Below are 18056 nucleotides of genomic sequence, written 5' to 3'. Positions count from 1 at the left end.
AGTAGCTTCAACCAACGTGCCTTGGTAGTGATTTTGGTAAAATTAACAATAAAATATGACTTTATAATTCCGAAATAAAATTTGGAAAATATGTTGAAATTTGGTAATTTTATCATGATACACTAGCGAATGGCATAAGTATTATTTATTCGGTTAAATTTACTTTCAAATATTGTATTTTTTTACTAAATGTGTGGTAGTAAGAACTATAATTTTGAAAACCAGGATTTCTGGTCAACCGTTAAAGAAGTCATGTATTTAAAATTCCATTTCTCAGGAACAAATTCCAAGAATTTTGTTCAAATTCGGTATTTTGTCTTGCAACAACACATTCTTTAAAATAATGTAAAAATTTGTATACCTTAGAATTCAAATTTTTTTCTTGACTACTATTATAAAAATAAAAAATAATCACTATAAATTAATTTTTAATTTTTGAATTTAAATGCATTTAGATAAAGGAATTTTGTAATTGTGTGCAAAAACTTTTCAATTCGTTTAAAATGTTCGTTTGATATAGTGAAATACGCGAAAAGTAAAATTACCATTAAGGGGTTGAAACCTTGTATTGGCCAAATTATTAAGATCATATTCCTCAGATTGCGGCTGCACTCTATATTTTGAGAGTAAGAAATTCAAAAGCGGAGAAAAAAAGGATTTTATTCAAAGAAAGTACATTTTTGAATTTGACTTCGTAATTTAAATGCGTTAGCATATTTGTGGTCACAAAACTGCACAAACTAGTAGGCATATTTGCAGTTACCCCTATGAACCATTCAGATCGAGTCCTAAAGAAGATAATTTTGAATGATAAAATACAAAATTTGAGTCAAATTGGTTGAATAGTTCCTGAGAAATAGGATTTCAAGAAAGTCAGATTTTAAAATTCAATTTCCTAGGAACTATTCAACCGGGTTTACTCAAATTTTGTATTTTGCCATGTAAAATTACGTTCCTTCAAAGGATGCAAAAAATTCAATACCTTTCCAAACATTTTATCGAACTTTAATAGGTAAAATAATAAAAAACAATAAATTATTACGAAAAGTTTGTATTACATGAAATTATCTTTGGATAAACGAATTTTACAATTGTGTTCAAAAAGCATATTGAACTTTAAAATTTCTCAAGATATAGTAAAATACGAAAAAGTAAAATTAACATTTAGGAGTCCAGACCAAACTATAGGGATCATATTTCCCAGATTGTGGCTATCCCCCATATCTTTTGAGATCAGAAAACCAAATCCGTCGAGAAAAAGGTATCACCCCTTCGAGCTATTAAGATTGAGTCCTAGAACGTGAAGATCCAATGTTTAGATCAACAGTTACTCAGGGCAGTCCATTTTTTTTGTGCACTATATATTTTGACAAATAGTAGACTAAAAATGTCAGTTCTTTAGAAGCAAAGCTAATTTCAGGTTTGAAATCCCCTTGCTCGAATTAGGAAAGATCAAGTCTTTGTAGTATTCAAGTATTGGATTATAAATGCAGCAAAAAATTTGTTCCCGAGGGTTACTTAACACATACTTATTAACTCGGGAAAGTCGAATGTTTCACAACTATTGTTATGTGATATTTTAAACTCTAGCGAGGAGTGTTTCATTCGTTTATTCTCAAAGTGACGACAAGAAAACAATGAGATTTTTAAAAAATATATATTATTGTGGTTTTTACAGGTTTTGGCAGCCGAAATGAGATTTTGGTTTATTCTGTAGTGCGCATTTAAAATTTCATTTTATCGATATATCTTGTGTGTGTGTGTATGTTAAAGTTTTCCACCGTAACTTTTTTTATTTATAAAAATTTCTTCAAAATAAATCAAGGAGCATACAGACAAAATACGTGAAGGATGCTAGATTTTGCTTCTATGAAATGTTCGAAAATGAAACGTGACCCTGCATTGTCACGTAATAGAAACTTTCTCCGAGAATAATATCTTTGTTTTTTTAGAGTAAATAATAACACGTTACTTTTGTCAAAGAAAGTATTTAAACGCTGCGTTTTTAGTAGAGTGAACTATTTTAACCTGTCATGTTTACACGAATGTTCGTAACAGATAGTCATATGTTTAGATCTTAGAATAATTTTTTTAGTTTTATAGTCAAATGCTTAGAAATAAAAAACGTGATTGTCAAAACTTTGTATATTTTCCTTAACATATTTTAAATTATTAGTAAAAAAATACATTTTGAATTTTTTTTATTGCATCTTTATATGTGTGACTAATCCCCTCACTGTCTAGCGGCTGCTAGACATTATCAATGAGTCCATACACTCTCAAAAACTCCAGGGCAAGCAAAGGGTCTGTCACGAAAGTCTCATTGGAAAGCATCTTTATATACTTTATTTAAATATTCATTCAAACTTCAAACTTTTTTTAACTGAATCCTCTAGTATGATTGAGCTAAGAAAACTCTTCTTAAATCAAAGTGTTTTGCTTAGAAGTGTCATGAGGATATTTTTGCTCAGTAATCTTTCGGCGTGACCATAAAATGTCCATCAAAATACTTTGACTATTTTTATCTGAAAAGAAAAAAAAGTTAAAATTTTTTTTATTACTATAAACCAATTGATCAGACAAAATTTGTGAAAGAAGTTATTAGGCGTTTTTGATAAAATCAATTTATAATTTGAAATTTGACTCAATAACCTATTAAATTGCATTATAAAATCTTTAAAATAATATAAAATGTTTATTATTTTTAAACATTTAAATTTTCATGTTTCGGTTGACATTTCCTTATATAACACACTAAGAGATATTAAATTTCTGTGATATTAATAACTAAAATTTGTGCCTCTGAAAAACTTTATAAATATATACTTTTTATAAGAAGGATCTATAATGTTAAAGTTCGTTTTTTAAGAGAAAAACCAATATAAATTCTTGTGAATAGCAGCATTTATCTAAAAAAATTATGTATATATCTTGTCATTTTACCCATTGAAACTTCTCATTTAAACAACTTGGGCTGCATACATTTTATTTAATTCTAATGAAATTAATAGTTTCCTCTTTTTCGAAACACATGTAAGTAGTTCTTCTTAGTAGTTCTTAATATAGTTCTATTGCCTTATCATAATATATATATATATATATATATATATATATATATATATATATATATATATATATATATATATTTAAAATAGTAAAAATATGATTTATAATGCAGAAAAAGCTTTATTAGAATGGGAATACTTTTCTATAGCACAGTGATTTATGTTTTCTTCTTGTTTTGAAGTTTCAGCTATTTCTTCGAATCTCAAGAAACTAATAACATCATTTGATGTTTTTCTACGATAAAACTGTTTGCTTCCCTTCCATATTCTTTTTCTTTCCTTCATAGAATTCTTGTAAATATAATTGAATTTTTGAGACATGAATATAGAGGTTTCTTTCTTCTCCTGATAACGGGAAAATGTTATCATTTGAGAGTCATAAAAATAAAGTTGATATGAGTGTTCAGATAGAGTTGGCTGAGATCCACATTTCATCAACAAAACTTTTCAATTTAAAATCTATTCATTTTTATGTTTAGAAATAGAAGTAAATTCAACGAAACTATTATGTATTTTATATAATAAAATTAATTGTTATTTCTCCAATCATTTAACATTTTAATTTATTTGCATTTGTTCGAAGAGGAATTGCTATTGGCAGTTTTAAATCTTGAGGAAAAAAGTAAAAAAAGAAAAGCATAGTGCATAAGGAAAATTTTTAAAAAATAATTTAATATTTTTTTCATTAGATAAACAAAATTTTTTCTATATTGCTTTGAATTTGAAATCATTTTTAAAAGTAATTCGCTGGTATTAACATATTATGTAACTATAATTATCTATAATTTGAATACTCAGAGAATACATAGCTACATGGAATAATTGTAGGGAAATTTTAAATTAATTTTATTAGATAAACTAATAGATAAACTAATAGATGTATTAGTTTTTCTAGTAACTATTTATAAACTCTAAATCAGAAGTTATATTTCTACAAAATTCAGGTAGTCGAATTTTTCTCACATAGTGACTTATGATGTTTTAATAAATGTTCATATGTTTTACACCAATTTTGATTTTTTAATTTGTCATTTAAAATAACTACAAAATAAAATAATTTTAAAAGTATTTATTTTTTGGAATCCCTTTAAAAAAATGTTTTAACTTTTTTAGTTAGATATGAGTTTACTTTAAGAAAAATAAAATTTTTTTGAAGGCTTTTAAGATCGTGATAGGAAGATACGATTTTAATACTGTTTTGGATCAGACATAATTCATTTTATAAGTCAAAAAACTTTTTTTTCATATTACTATATACTTACTTTGAATAGTTTGTTATTATAATGTTCATAATTAGTTTCACACATTGAGTGCTCTACAAAACAACATTTAACAAGGTCTCTCTAAATTATTGAATTTTTGAGACATGAATATAGAGGTTTCGTCGTTGATGGGACCTTCCATGATGGGACCACGTGCTGACTATACTACCTGACCATGAGTTGCTATTCAATTCTGAATCTTTGTGATGTCTTATACCTCCCTTTAAATTTGTACTAATAATCCGTTGACACCCTAGTGTCTCAAACAATAATAACAGATATGTTTTTGTCAAATCTAACAATACAATAAGCTCATTCGATTGTTGAATTAAATATAAGCTTTTGTTGAGTTATTTATAAATATAAAAATACTCCCAGGAACTGTGTTGTGCTTTATTATATTTATCTAAGAGTGGGAATTTATAAAAATGTATCATATTTGTTGTAATTATAGAACTAGCTAAAAAACACGACAGTTTTTTACATTTCAAAAAGCTTCTATTATTTTTTTGAAACCTTAATCAAAGTTATTCAAATTTTATTGAACCTTGATGCTTACACTTTAACTTGAAAAAGGAAAGAAAGCAAATACGTGTCAGTTCCATCAAAAAAGTCCTCCATGATTTCTAATTTTTCCCAATACTTGATCCTGGAGTTTTCTTGTCTTTTAGGTTGGATCAAAAATGACAAGGATGCAGAGTTGAGCACTGATAGTCATAAACTCAGAATTGAGTTGGTTGTTCAACACCGGTTATTAAATAAAATAAATTTAAATAGGTTTCCTCAGGTGAATTTCAACAATTCTTTGTTTTATAATTTTAAAAAAATTAACACTTTTTTTTCGTAATGAATAGAGAAAGGAAGAAACGTAAAGTTTAGATGTGTTTTGATTTAATTTGAGGCAAGCTGTATGCTTTGCTTAATATATTTTGTATTTTTATTACATGTTAAAATTATTTATTATATGTTGTATTATATGTTTATGTGTTTTTTATTTTATGCTAAAATTTTTAGCTAGGTCTAAATTTAGTATGTATACATTCAAAAAATAAAATAAGATAATGTTTGTCATGAATTTAAGTATAAACCTGAGATAATGAACACACTTAAGTATTATTACCGCAAATGATGCATTTGATTTCTGTTATGTTCTTGATAAAACTGTATTAGTGTTTATACCATTATTATCTTAAAAAGCTTAGAGTTGGAATTTAGGTATTTACAAAGAACTTTATATTTGACTGGATTTTATTTAATAAATTTTAAATTAATAGTTATTATCACAAAAAAAATCATGCTATTTCGAGGTGTTTAGGTGACACTGTGCACGAAGCCGATGACTGGTAGAAAGTTGTAACTACGCTATTTTGTTTTGACGTAACTGTGCCCAAAATTTAATCAAATAGATCAGTTCTTTGTCTCAAAATTCGACTGCATTGTAAGAAATTCTGGATAAAATTTAGGTTTAAATGTACCAGAGCCCTGAATGACAGTACTTTTTATCCTGAAATTTATTTTAAATGGAACATAATTCAGAAAAAATAATCTGATATACTGTAATTTTGTACAGTATTAATTTCCAAAAAATCCCGCAATCACACTAATTAAATAAATATTACTGTAAAAATTGCAGTTTGATTTCGATAAAGGTGGATGTTGCCGTCAAACGGATTTTTTGGTTCATGCACCTGAAGTTCAGTGTAGTAAAGTAAAGTGTTTTATACCGTAATTTGACCCGGAATTTTGTTCAGTGTACACTAATTTACAAGAAAAAGAAAAAAGAAAACAGCTTTATTAGTTTATTCTACTTAAAAAAAACTTATTTTTAAATAATGAGAACTTATTTTTCTCAAGTAAAGTAAAGTAACCATGAAATTTTCTAAAATACGTACCTACTTATCCTCTTCGTGCCAGCTGGTACGAAGTATCTTTTTTCAGGCACCCCTATTCTGAGCCAGTATTTTTCCTCCTCTCATTCATTTAATTTTTCTTTGTACGGATCTTGGTGCATATACCTTTGCGAAGTATGTTTCGGTCTTCCTCTCTTTCGTTTTCTATCGGGCGTCAAGTATAGGGCTTTATAATGAGCATGGTGAAAGAATAATTCCACTATTATTTCCCACACGTGATACCTGAAATTAATAGATAATTTGTCAGAAAAATATTTTTTAACATTGTATTTAGATATGAAGTATCTTATAGCGAATTAGGAATACTTTAAAATATTTTCACTCATTTTGATTTTCAAACCCACTTAAAATTGTTATTTCTTATTGTCTCTCGAATAGGGAATTGTCCCTGAAAATGCAATTTTTCAAAAAAGGTTTACTTTACTTCATAGTTAAAGTTGAAAAAGAAATTAGAATTACTCATTTTATGATTAAGAATAATAAATTTTGGTATTAAACTTTCAAAATTTGCACTAATAATATCGTAAAATCAGTTTATAAATTGAAAACTAACCTTAGAGTATTATTTAAAAGGTGTAGTTGCTTAAAAAGAGCAAAATAATATTTCAAAATCCTCATTTTTCCTTTTAAATTATTCTGTCAATATCATCTAGAATATACCTATAGAAGTTAATGCAAAAATGGGGTTCTAATGTAATTTTTTTGTTATATAATCTTAAGGTTAAACAATCAACAAATATTTGATTGCTTTACATCATCCATCCTATTTTATGTCACAGATAAAGTAATATGCTTTTCAGAACTATTAACTTTCCGTTTTTATCATTTCCAAACTTCTCAAGATGAAAGAATGATGTTTGTTTTTAACATCTTTCTTGTAGATAAACAAATGTTATATTCCAGTTAATGTCTTGAGAACGTGATAATAATGTCATGATGTCTGCAAAATATCCTGTTTCATCTATGCCTACAAAGTTTCATTTATATATAAGCATTTCAAACAAATCTTTTAATGGATTATTGTTGATTATTGCCAATGGATTAATGCTTGTTCCTAAAACTATTTTGAGTTTAATATTACGGAACTTAAATGGATTTATAAATATTGTTTCACAATTTTTGAATGATTTTTTTTAATTTCAAAATAATTTGACCTTTACATTACAATATAAAAATGTAATAAACTAAAATGTATTGATGGAAAAGTCTTGAATTTGTACAGCATATGAAAAAAAGAAATAAAGCAACAATATTTTCTTCTGAGCTAATGATAAGATTTTTCCCGATTTAAAAATGTTGCTGAAAGTATAAATACAATTCCTTATACTTTTGATTTAATAATTTTGATGTAAGCAATCTGTTGTTGCAATTGTAAGCAATCTGTTGTAAGCAATTTTGATGTATTTGAGACCGTTAAAAATTTTGTGTTTTTTAGTTCCAATGTGCAAGTTTTTCAGGATAATTTGCTTTTTTCTTTCATCACTTTTTAACTTCTTGCGCTAAAAAGTGATATTTGTTTTTAAAATCTTTCAAACATCTCTCCTATACATTTTAGGTATGCTATAAGAAATACTTAGAAAATTATTTTATAACTTTAGAAGTGTTTAGATCATGTGATTTCTCACACATATCAATGAAGTTTCAATGAGGTTTGAAGCAGCGGCAGTAAATTACGAATAGAAAAAAGTGTTTTTCAACTTCCCTGCGTCAGAAAACATAGCAAAAAACTTTTAACTTGTTTCGATTACTTTAGTAATTATATGCTATAAAATTTTGTAGATATAGCTTGAATTTCAAGGAGATATGGAATTGTTTTCTTTTTTAGAAAGCTAATTTGTTTGCTATAGGCTTTTTACAATAACTCTCGAAATATTTAATGAAATTAAACCAAATTATAATAATAACAAAATATCATTTCAAAATTAAAAAAAAATCTGACAAAAATTGCGCAAGATAAGAGCATTGAAAGTAATCCTTTCAAACTGTGTATGCGTGGAAAATATTTAGAATTTTATTTCCTCATAATTTTGCTTTGAATCGTAGTTAATAACTTATGATCAAAATTCCGATTTAAATGCCTTAAAAATTCAAACATTTTCCAGCAACTGTTTTGAATAGATTTTATGAATTCTGTAGAAAAGTTCTATATAAGGGGTTTTCCACAGATTTTATTTTATACTATTAAACAAAATTTATTAAAAAGGGTTTTAATATAAAATTTCATTGCTTCAATGAAAAATGCTTTTAAAAAGATAAGCGTTTCACAGTTTTTCAATGAAAGTTCACATTTATAATTTTTTTGTTAATGATCATGTACATTTGTTTATTTACAAAGTATATGCAAATTTGTATTTAATAGTTTTCCTCAATTTCAACAGCGGTAACAATATTTTGTTAATTTCGATTTCTCTTTTGAATATTTTAGATTAAGCACGCGTTTAATTTTGTATTCCAATCCAATTAAATTATTTTACTATTTTGAGAAAGTATCAGACATTTTTTAAGATTCATATATGTTAAACAAATTTTTCTTTGGATTTCCACAGCAAATTTCATCCACAACTTAAAGAACCAGTATTTTCTGCGAAATATTCAAATTCTATATGAAAAATTTCTGAAACCCTCACCAAAAAGTTATCGATATGATGAGTTGCTAAGCAATTAAAGTAAACTAAATTTGAACAGAAAATTAACTTTTTATCGTGATTTTAATTCGCTATTTCATGTCATATTTTCTCTATGTAATTATCAATAACACTGTTTTTGTTATAAGAAATAGATATAGTGCCTCATTTTTAGTGTTTTTCTCTTTTTTTGTTTGTTAAACTAGTAGAAGTTTTTTCATTTAACTAAGTGATATATTCTTGTACTAACAACCATACATTTTTGTCAAAGCTTCTTTTTAAACCTTTCAGCTAATTTATCTAAATCTTTTAAAACTTTTAAAACTTTCAACAACATTTCCTTGATAACAAAATTGATGTAACAAGCATAGTTTAATCAACAATTTAGCAAGTAGTGACTGGGGAAGACGAGTCCATTATTTCAAAGTTACAGCTTTTATCCCAAAGGAGCGCGAACTGTGACATTCATTATTTACAAACAAGAGCCTTGATCTATCTCAATTAGTGTTTTTACTTTTTATTTTTTTTCTTTTATCATCGTCTTTCCTTTAGCTAATATATTCTTTTTTTTTCCTTTTCTTGTCCTTTCCCCACAAATCTGTTCGCATTAATCATTTTAGTCTATCTTTCTGGTACTTAATTTTAGCCCTATTAAATGTTGAAGATGTGAAATTGACAAGAAAAGAGAAATTAATTATAGTCAATGAAAGTAATAGACATCTATTAAGCATAGTCTCGGAAGAATTGTTTACTTACTTTACTTTTATTTTAAGGGTATTTCGAAAGATGTAGAAAAAGGTCTCAGTTTCTATTAAGGGTTTTCAGGTGTTTCCCTTTTACGTTTTAAATAAACAAATTCAAATTTTCAGACAATGTTCTCTCTCTCTCTCACGCACACACATACACACATATAAATATGGTGTTTTTAGTTAAAGTTTGGTTAAAGAAACCTTCTTAATTGAAATAAACGCATAATTAAAATGCTGTTAAAAGTGTTTAATAAAAAGTAAGACATATTTTGACTGAATTAATATTATGTTAAAATAAAAATGAAGAAATTAAATTATGAAGAATGTATTTTCGGTATTAAAAAGAACATTTTACTTACGGAATATAAATAAAAAAATACTGGTAAAATTGCCGTACTGTATTGTAACGACATAAGCAAACAAAACATTATTCCGTTTAATAAAACCAAAGTATACGGTATTTAATAAATTTTTTTATTATTGTTCCGTTCATGGTTCTGGTAATGGTTTAATGGAAATTTTGGTTTTCAAAATAATAGTTCTTTTTACCACACATTTAGCAAAAAAACTAAACTGAAATGTAAATTTAAAAGATGAAAAGTTTTCCTTCCTTGATCTAAGGTGTCATGATAAAATTACTAAATTTTTCCTATATAACAAATTTTGTCATATATTATAAAAATATGTGATAAAATTTGGTTGGTTAATATAGTAACAAAAAAAATAGTTAATTTTACGGAAATCATTTTCAAAATACTTTTGCAAAAATAACAACTCTTTTTTGGCTTTCCGATAGAACAAGAAACACAGTAAATTTTATTCTATTTCGGTAGTTTTAACCATAATCTTTTTCTTAGTGTATGTTTATGCTCATTTAAAAACCTTTCTGAGAAATTAAAGTGTTATATTTTCGAAGAACCACATTTTATTTGATTGAAAAACTAAAAAAAAAAAAATGAACTATAGAGATTGTACCTGAAAACTTTCTGATTTTTCCTTAAAAAAGTCTCATTTCTAACAAGGTAAGCCATTAAAAACCCTTGCAATAGTAAAAGATGAATTATAAATACTATAATGAGAGCTTTCATAAGTTATTCATTTTGCTTTGTTGAATCTAAGTTGTTTTCAAAATTCGATAAAAAACTTACTCAATGTCGGATTAAAGTTTTTATAAAGGTTTTAATATTATTTATTCATTTATCTGAAATACTAGTTAATTAAATGAGTGATAAATAATATAATGTTATAAAGTTATTGCGAGGGGAAAAATGATTGCTTCTCATTTAAAAATGATTTTTTTTCAACTAGAGCAGAAATTTAGGTCTATGTATTCGGGGATATGTTTAGTAATTTAATTAGTTTTAGTATAATTAAAAATGAGTAACTTACACTATGCACACTGGGAATAAGTAAACTATCTAAGTAAGTGAAGTTTGAATTATCATTACAGTACATTTTGCTAATTTTGCCACAACTTTGCTAAATGGAATGCAGCAAATTATTAGAATTTAAAACTGATTAGAATTTTAAAACATGTTTGATTTTCAGAGAAATGTACACTGGTGTGCAAAACTTAAGCTACAAGTGGTTTTTCGGCCACAGCTCCCCCAAAAAGTATAAGATAGCCATGAAATTGCAGTATAATATGCACGTAATTCAGTAGAAAGATTATTTGAATGCAAGTTTCAGAAATAAAACGTCGTAGGTGATATAAGTGTACGAAAACCTTGTGGGTCGGCGCGCGCAGGTCAAAGCTGTGATAAAAGGATGAAGAGCGCCGTAGTTAAAGACATTCGCTGCAAGTGCAAGCGATTTGTTTTGTGAAACATGTCTTCAAGAAATCATTTAGACGACTTTACTCGAGGAAGAATGATTGGGAAGCTTGAGGAGGGGCGTAGTGTGACCAGAGTCGCCGAAGAGTTCGGGATCAACAAAAGTGTTGTTTCTTGTGCTTGGAATGCCTTTAAAACTACAGGTACAGTTGCTCGGAAGGTTGGTGGTGGCCGTCCAAGGAAAACAACACCAAGAGATGACCGTTACATTGTCCTCCAGGCGAAAAGAAACCGTTTTCAGTCAGCGAGGACCATATCTCAGCAACTGTGCACAGTCACAGGACGACAAGTATCAAGATTTACAGTGGCCAGGCGCCTCCACAAAGGTGGCTTATTTGCTAGATAGAGATCGTTACCGTGGACCTGGAGTTGTCGTCTGGGGTGGCATTATGTTGAATGGGGGGACTGAGCTTCAGATCTTCGACCGAGGTTCTGTAACTGGAGACCGCTACTGCAATGCGGTAATCCTACCCTATGCGCATCTGTTCCGAGGGGCCATTGGACCAGACTTCATTTTTATGGATGACAACGCCCGGCCACACCGTACTGCTAATGTTCAAGAGCTACTGGAAAGTGAAGATATCACACGAATGGATTGGCCAGCTTACTCTCCAGATCTAAATCTCATAGAGCATGCGTGGGATGCATTAGGGAGACGTCTTACGACACGACAGTATCCTCCTGGTAACACCCTTCAGCTGAAAGATGCGTTAAAGGAGGAATAGAGACGTTTACCCCAAGAACTCCTGGATAATCTGGTGCTTAGCATGGAGAGACGATGCCAAGCAACAAATACAGTAAGGGGAGGGCATATCTCATACTAGGGAACATCTGCCAGTTGTACTTACACTTCTTCAGGCAATCATGTGTAGCGCCACTATAAGTCAAATAAAGCCTTTTTTTTGTTCCATACCCTACTTTAAGCTTTACATTCATTTCTGCGCCATTATTCGTTTACCATCGTTTAAGTACATATTCAAATTTCATATCAATCGGATGATTTCTTGTAGAGTTATGACAAAAAATACACTTGTTGCTTAAGTTTTGCACACCAGTGTATATTTCATAGTAAGTATTTTCAAGGCATAAAATATTTCAGAAAGGAAGTTTATTGAAAAACCATGACTTTTCGTTAATTTAATTTGCAAATTGAATTAAATTTTATGATTAAATTTTTGAAGGAATTAACCTTTATCGCATTTATAAAAAATACTTTCTTCCCAACTAATTTAACATCATTCCTTATTATCTTCATAACAATACTAATTTGATTAGCTTACTTTTTAAGAATATTAGTTGGATGACAATTTCAAATCATCCTTAAATTGTTTTTTAAACAAAACATTTCTTTAAAAAACATTCAAAATTGCATTTTTTAAATTTGTTGCAACAAATTAGTTTAATATATTTAATTTTCATCATAAAATTAATACAGGCATTAGAAATGTTTGTTTTAAAAATAGGGTAAACTATGTACGTTTCTTTGATATTTTTAAAGTTTTTTTGATAATAATAATAAAAGTGAAAGTATTCATTACTTTCTACCACAAGTGAAGTTATAATATTAAGACAGACACTGTTAAAAGTGTTTGTGAGCAAGGACGGAAATTATTACAACAGTTCTAAAAATAAAATAGCAACTGTTGAAATATTTCTATTACTTCTTGCCGAGAACATGTTAATTTAATCTCACCTTCAACAGTCGAGCGGCAAGTTTCCCCCTTATTGATTTTTGTACCAGGGCGTCAACTTCTTGCCAAGTAGTTTAACCTTTCCAATGAAAATAATCTTCTTATTTCATTTCTGGAAAATAAATACTTTGAAAATTTTTATAAGAAAATTTACATACTAGTTCAAGCAAGTAAATAATATTCTTCGAAACAAATTACTAATAAATATATTTCAATCTAGTAGATACATGTTGCAATATTTTAAGGATATACCCTGTAAAAACTTCTATATCAAATAATGGTAAAAAGTACTGGTACTCAGGGTACCGGTAATTTTAACGTAAAATTCATTTTCACAGAAACGAAAAACCTAATGTACCGTTATTTTTTACAGTAATTATTACTGTAAAATCACTGAATAACTCTTTAAGTAAATAATACCGTGAAAATTACGGTATAATATTTTATGGTAAAAATGGATTTTACGGTAAAAAGGGATTTTACGGTAAAAAGAGATTTTGTCGTAAAATGGATTTATCAAAGTGCTTGTACTTTATACCGTAAATTCATCGAGAATTTTTTATAGTATAGAAGCTAACTTTAGCATATTTTAAGCGTTTTTTTTAAAATGATTATATAATGGATAATGGATATTTCTTTATTTGCTGTATGTAAGTTGATTGATTTTCTATACTTTTGAAATAATTTTCTCTAGAATGTTTTATGCAATCTGGCAATTTAAAAAAATTATTTTTTTTCTAGCAATTTTAATTAAAACTAATCAAATAAATCAGTACGTGATCCCAATTGCAAAATCTTCCCTTGATTACTTTCATGAATAAGTTTATGAAAAAAGGCAAAAGAATGAAAAAAGTATGGCATTTGAAGATGAATAAAGACATATAACTCCCCTTTCTAGAACACTTGAACAGTTTTTCTTTCATTATTAAATTTATTTATCTTTTTAAAAACTTAAACACATCGTCAATTTTCATATTTTTTACATTATGCAATTATTTTGTTGTCACTTTAAAAAAAGCATTGTTCTTAAAATGTAGTTCTTAATTCTTATTATAATATTCGTCATCCATAAGAAATGCATTAAGTATACCACGAGGGATAAATGTTAATTGTATCTATTCTTTTTAAAGCAGAACATAAGCGTTTGAGTTAATTTAAATCACAAATGAAATTTTGAACCCATTTTCAATTATCGCAGTTCAGGTTTCTTAGTTATCTTGGCGAACTGTTACGTTGAATTTACGTTGGAGGATTAAAAATACACTGACAGTAGTTGCGTGGCACAATGATTTACTGCATTGAGAAAAAGAAAGAATGGTCAAAACTAACAGAACATGGTAAAACTTACCGTGCTTCTGCGTCAATGGGAACCAAAAAGATCGATAAATTTTACTAAAGCAGATTGGTAATATTGACAAGAAAATATCATTTATTCGGAAGATATCATTATTTGGTAAAATTTACAAGAAAATATCATTTTATAATAAGAGATAAATTTTGGCAATTGTAAAATTTGGTAGTTTTATCATTATATCTTTGAGCATGGCATAAAAGCTATTTATTCGGATAAATTTACTTTTCAGTTTTGTATTTTTTACTAAATATTTAGTTATAAGAACTATAATTTTAAGAACCAGAATTTCCGGTAAATGATTAATATTTGAACGGAAAAATTATTAAATGAATGTTTAATATACCTTATATTTTGGTTTTATTAACCAGTATTATGTTAGTTTTTACCAGAAATATCATTGTCATACAGTTTGGTAATTTTACCATATTTTTTTCTGCGTGTGTTCATTTTATTATATTTAAATGGAGAAATCAATTCTGCTTATTTTATATTTTTAATCTAAAAACCTCGTGCTTGTTTAGTGTGTAGTAAGAAGCTTAAATAGTAAATTGTAGTAAGCAGTAAATTGAAGTAGAAAACAAGATGAAGACATAAATTAAGTTTAACACTTTAGCTCAGGCAACGCTGGCGAAACTTTTTGTTTAGGGCACACTTGGGATGCTTCTTTTTAAAAATACTTTCGTTATCTTAAGCTTTTTGGTTTTCTCACTTTGCAATAATTATAGAAAAATAATCATACATAATTATACTCATTAAACTTTCTTGAAACATTTTAATCGTTTTTGCGAATTTTATTCTTCTAATTTTTAATGTGACTGAAATAATTAATAATTTTTTTTAGTTTTAAAAATGCATTGTTAATATGAATAAAAATTATAGTTATTCGCAATTTCTTCAATAGATGTTCAAAATTCTTATTAAAGTAGGAAACTTTTCTTCATTAACACTGTTTATCACAGCTTTAAAATCAAATCAAAAAGAAGTCCTATAATGTTTCTGAAAACTACTTCAAATGAAAAATAGTTTTAAAGATTTTCATGCAGTTTACTTTAAATTTTAAATAATAAAGTTTATAGTAACAAAAAAAAACATGAAAATAACTATTGAGAAAAAAAATAATCAAGCTTTCATCACTTGGAAAACGTGCGTTGCGTACGTTTGTTACATTTGACTAGGTATATAACATTAGTTTGATTAGTAAATGAAATTTTATTTAGAAACTTGATGTACGAGAGTATTAAATGCTTTTGCATTTTCTTAATCAGAAATGGGCTCTTCTTTTATCTCTGCCTTAAAATTAAGTTTTTCATACAAACGAAATTTGTTTGTTTAGATGAATGTTTTAGTTTAAGTAGTAAAGTTATGCTACATTACATTTAGATATTAGTTATTTAGATATTAGTTATTTATATTTTAAAGAGATATGTTTGTTATCCTGTCCATCTTTTTTCTTCAGTTCATATAATGATGTGTTTTAAATTATTCTGACACTACTAGTTACATTCGAAAGTTCATATTTAGAACTTCTATAATTAATTCCATGCATAAAAATATTTTTCAATATTACACTAACATAATACCAATTTTCAATATTATACAAACATAATAACAGTTTTCAATGTAATACCAATTAAAATCAAGTATGTGATTAGAATGATACTAACTAAAATCTGGGACTAATTTCAAAGTTTTCATCCAATTGGCGCAGTAAAGAGTGATGTTCAAAAGCCGAGAAGAATTTGAATAAACTTGTTGCAAAAGTCATTGTGCAGATCAATTCTTATGCAAATTACCTGGAAGCTGAGGTTTCTGAAATTAGAATAAGATTCTTTTATCTTTTAAGATGATGCAGTTTATATTTGATTTAGAATATTAACGTAATACTTGAAATTTGGGGGTAATAAAAAAAAAGAGATTTAAAAGTATCTCATATTCCTTTCCTTTAGCGAAATTTGTGCTTGTAACTATATTTGACGGCTCACAAAATTTTTTTCAGAACAATTCAGCATTAAATGCAATTGTTTTCGCCCCTTATACAGTTCCTAACAGTTGAAAACGTATACAGGGATTCGAAGAATAATATCTTTAGGAAAAAATATGAAAAAAAACCCAGATTTATCGTAGTTAAAAAATTAGGAAATTTTCGATCATAAATCTTTGAAATCTGCCACCACACTGAAATAAGAGTAGATGAAGCGTCTTACTATGGTCTAACAGTAGCGGTACTAGCAACTCTATGACCATATGAAGGTCTATCTTATACTCTCAGATGGCTTTCAGGTCTTGGTAATAGCTACTGTTAGAATATTTGAGTTCCCATAGATTAAACCTATAAGTTCACTGTGATAGAAAATATGAGTTGAGTGACAATTAACACCTAATACCAACATGCCGCCCCCACCTAATTCAAATGGCTGAATTAAAACACATTATTTTAATTAATGAACTCATATATTGTTTCCAAAAAATAAATATTTGTTGAACATAATATGGGAAATTTTAGAAATAAATTTAAGTTTAAAATTCTTTGATAATATATTTTAATTGAAAAACCATAAGTAATATTTTTTAATATAAAGGACATCTGGATATTTAAATTGAGAAAAAAAATTCTGGTAAAATTACCGTACTGTATGGCATTGAAATTTCACATTTCTGGTACGGAAAAAAAGACATAATTCTAGCTAATAAAATTGAAATATAATTTATTTGAACCATTAATTTAGTACTTCTTCCGTCCGTATGGCAACAGTTTACCGGAAACAGTTATTGTTCTTATAATCACACATTTAGAAAAATACGAAACTGAAAAGTTAATTTAACCAAATAAATTGCTTTGGTACTATGCTTTAAGGTATCATGATAAAATTACCAAATTTTACCACATTTACTAAATTTTATCTCATATTATAAAACCATGCTTTATTGTTATTTTTACTGAAATCATTACCAAAGAGCTTCGGTAAAAATTACCGTACTTTTCGTTGTTCCCATAAAGCCAGACGCATGGCCAATTTTACAATATTCTGGTAGTTTCGTCATACTTTTTTCTCAGTGTATAGAAATATCTTCAGAAAAAATTAAGGATTCAAAAGAGTCTTCTTTGCATGATTTAAATATTTTTGTTGTTCAAGCTAATTTTTTTTATTAAATTAAACTCTATAGCTATCACGTTTGGTCCACTTATTTTTGAGTCATTGCTTGGCGCGTCCATACTGAAAAATGATTCAACCTGAAAATTCTGTGTCAACCTCTAAATATTAAACTTCTGATATTAAAAAAAATGAAAATCCATGAAAGGTTTCAATAACAAACAAAGTCTGGCACAATAGATGTCTAATGCCCATGATAATTGTACGTTAACACTTAGTGATGCTTTAGAGAGACGAATGTGATTTTGACTTGAAGTTTTTCTTTTCTTAAAAAGAAAGAAATAATTAGTGTTTCCAATCACACGAATCTCTAATTTCTTTATTACCTAACAATTTTGATCAATATTGAATATTTTAAATTGAATTTAACTGAATATGAAATTGAATTGAATATTCAAAATTTTTTTAATATACCTG

At 27.5% G+C, this 18056-nt stretch overlaps 1 protein-coding gene and 1 long non-coding RNA gene across 5 annotated transcripts in view; one reads left to right on the top strand and one right to left on the bottom strand.

Moving 5' to 3' along the window:
- LOC107453345 (solute carrier family 4 member 11) overlaps positions 1-18056 on the top strand; it is a 351566-nt gene that overhangs the window by 92855 nt on the left and 240655 nt on the right. The gene's annotated exons all lie outside the window — the stretch shown is intronic.
- Positions 1773-16288, bottom strand: LOC139427150 (uncharacterized). The gene is made up of 4 exons (XR_011638309.2): positions 16152-16288; positions 13136-13245; positions 6220-6459; positions 1773-2525 (listed from the first exon to the last, which is right to left on the bottom strand). It is a non-coding gene; the product is annotated as an uncharacterized LOC139427150 (long non-coding RNA).

This window comes from Parasteatoda tepidariorum, chromosome 11 (genome assembly GCF_982258835.1).
Source record: "Parasteatoda tepidariorum strain Cologne lab strain chromosome 11, Ptep-v5.0, whole genome shotgun sequence".
NCBI classification, from domain to species: Eukaryota; Metazoa; Arthropoda; class Arachnida; order Araneae; family Theridiidae; genus Parasteatoda; species Parasteatoda tepidariorum.
The sequence above is the reverse complement of the archived record's forward strand: the minus strand, read 5'-3'. Positions and strand labels throughout refer to the sequence as shown.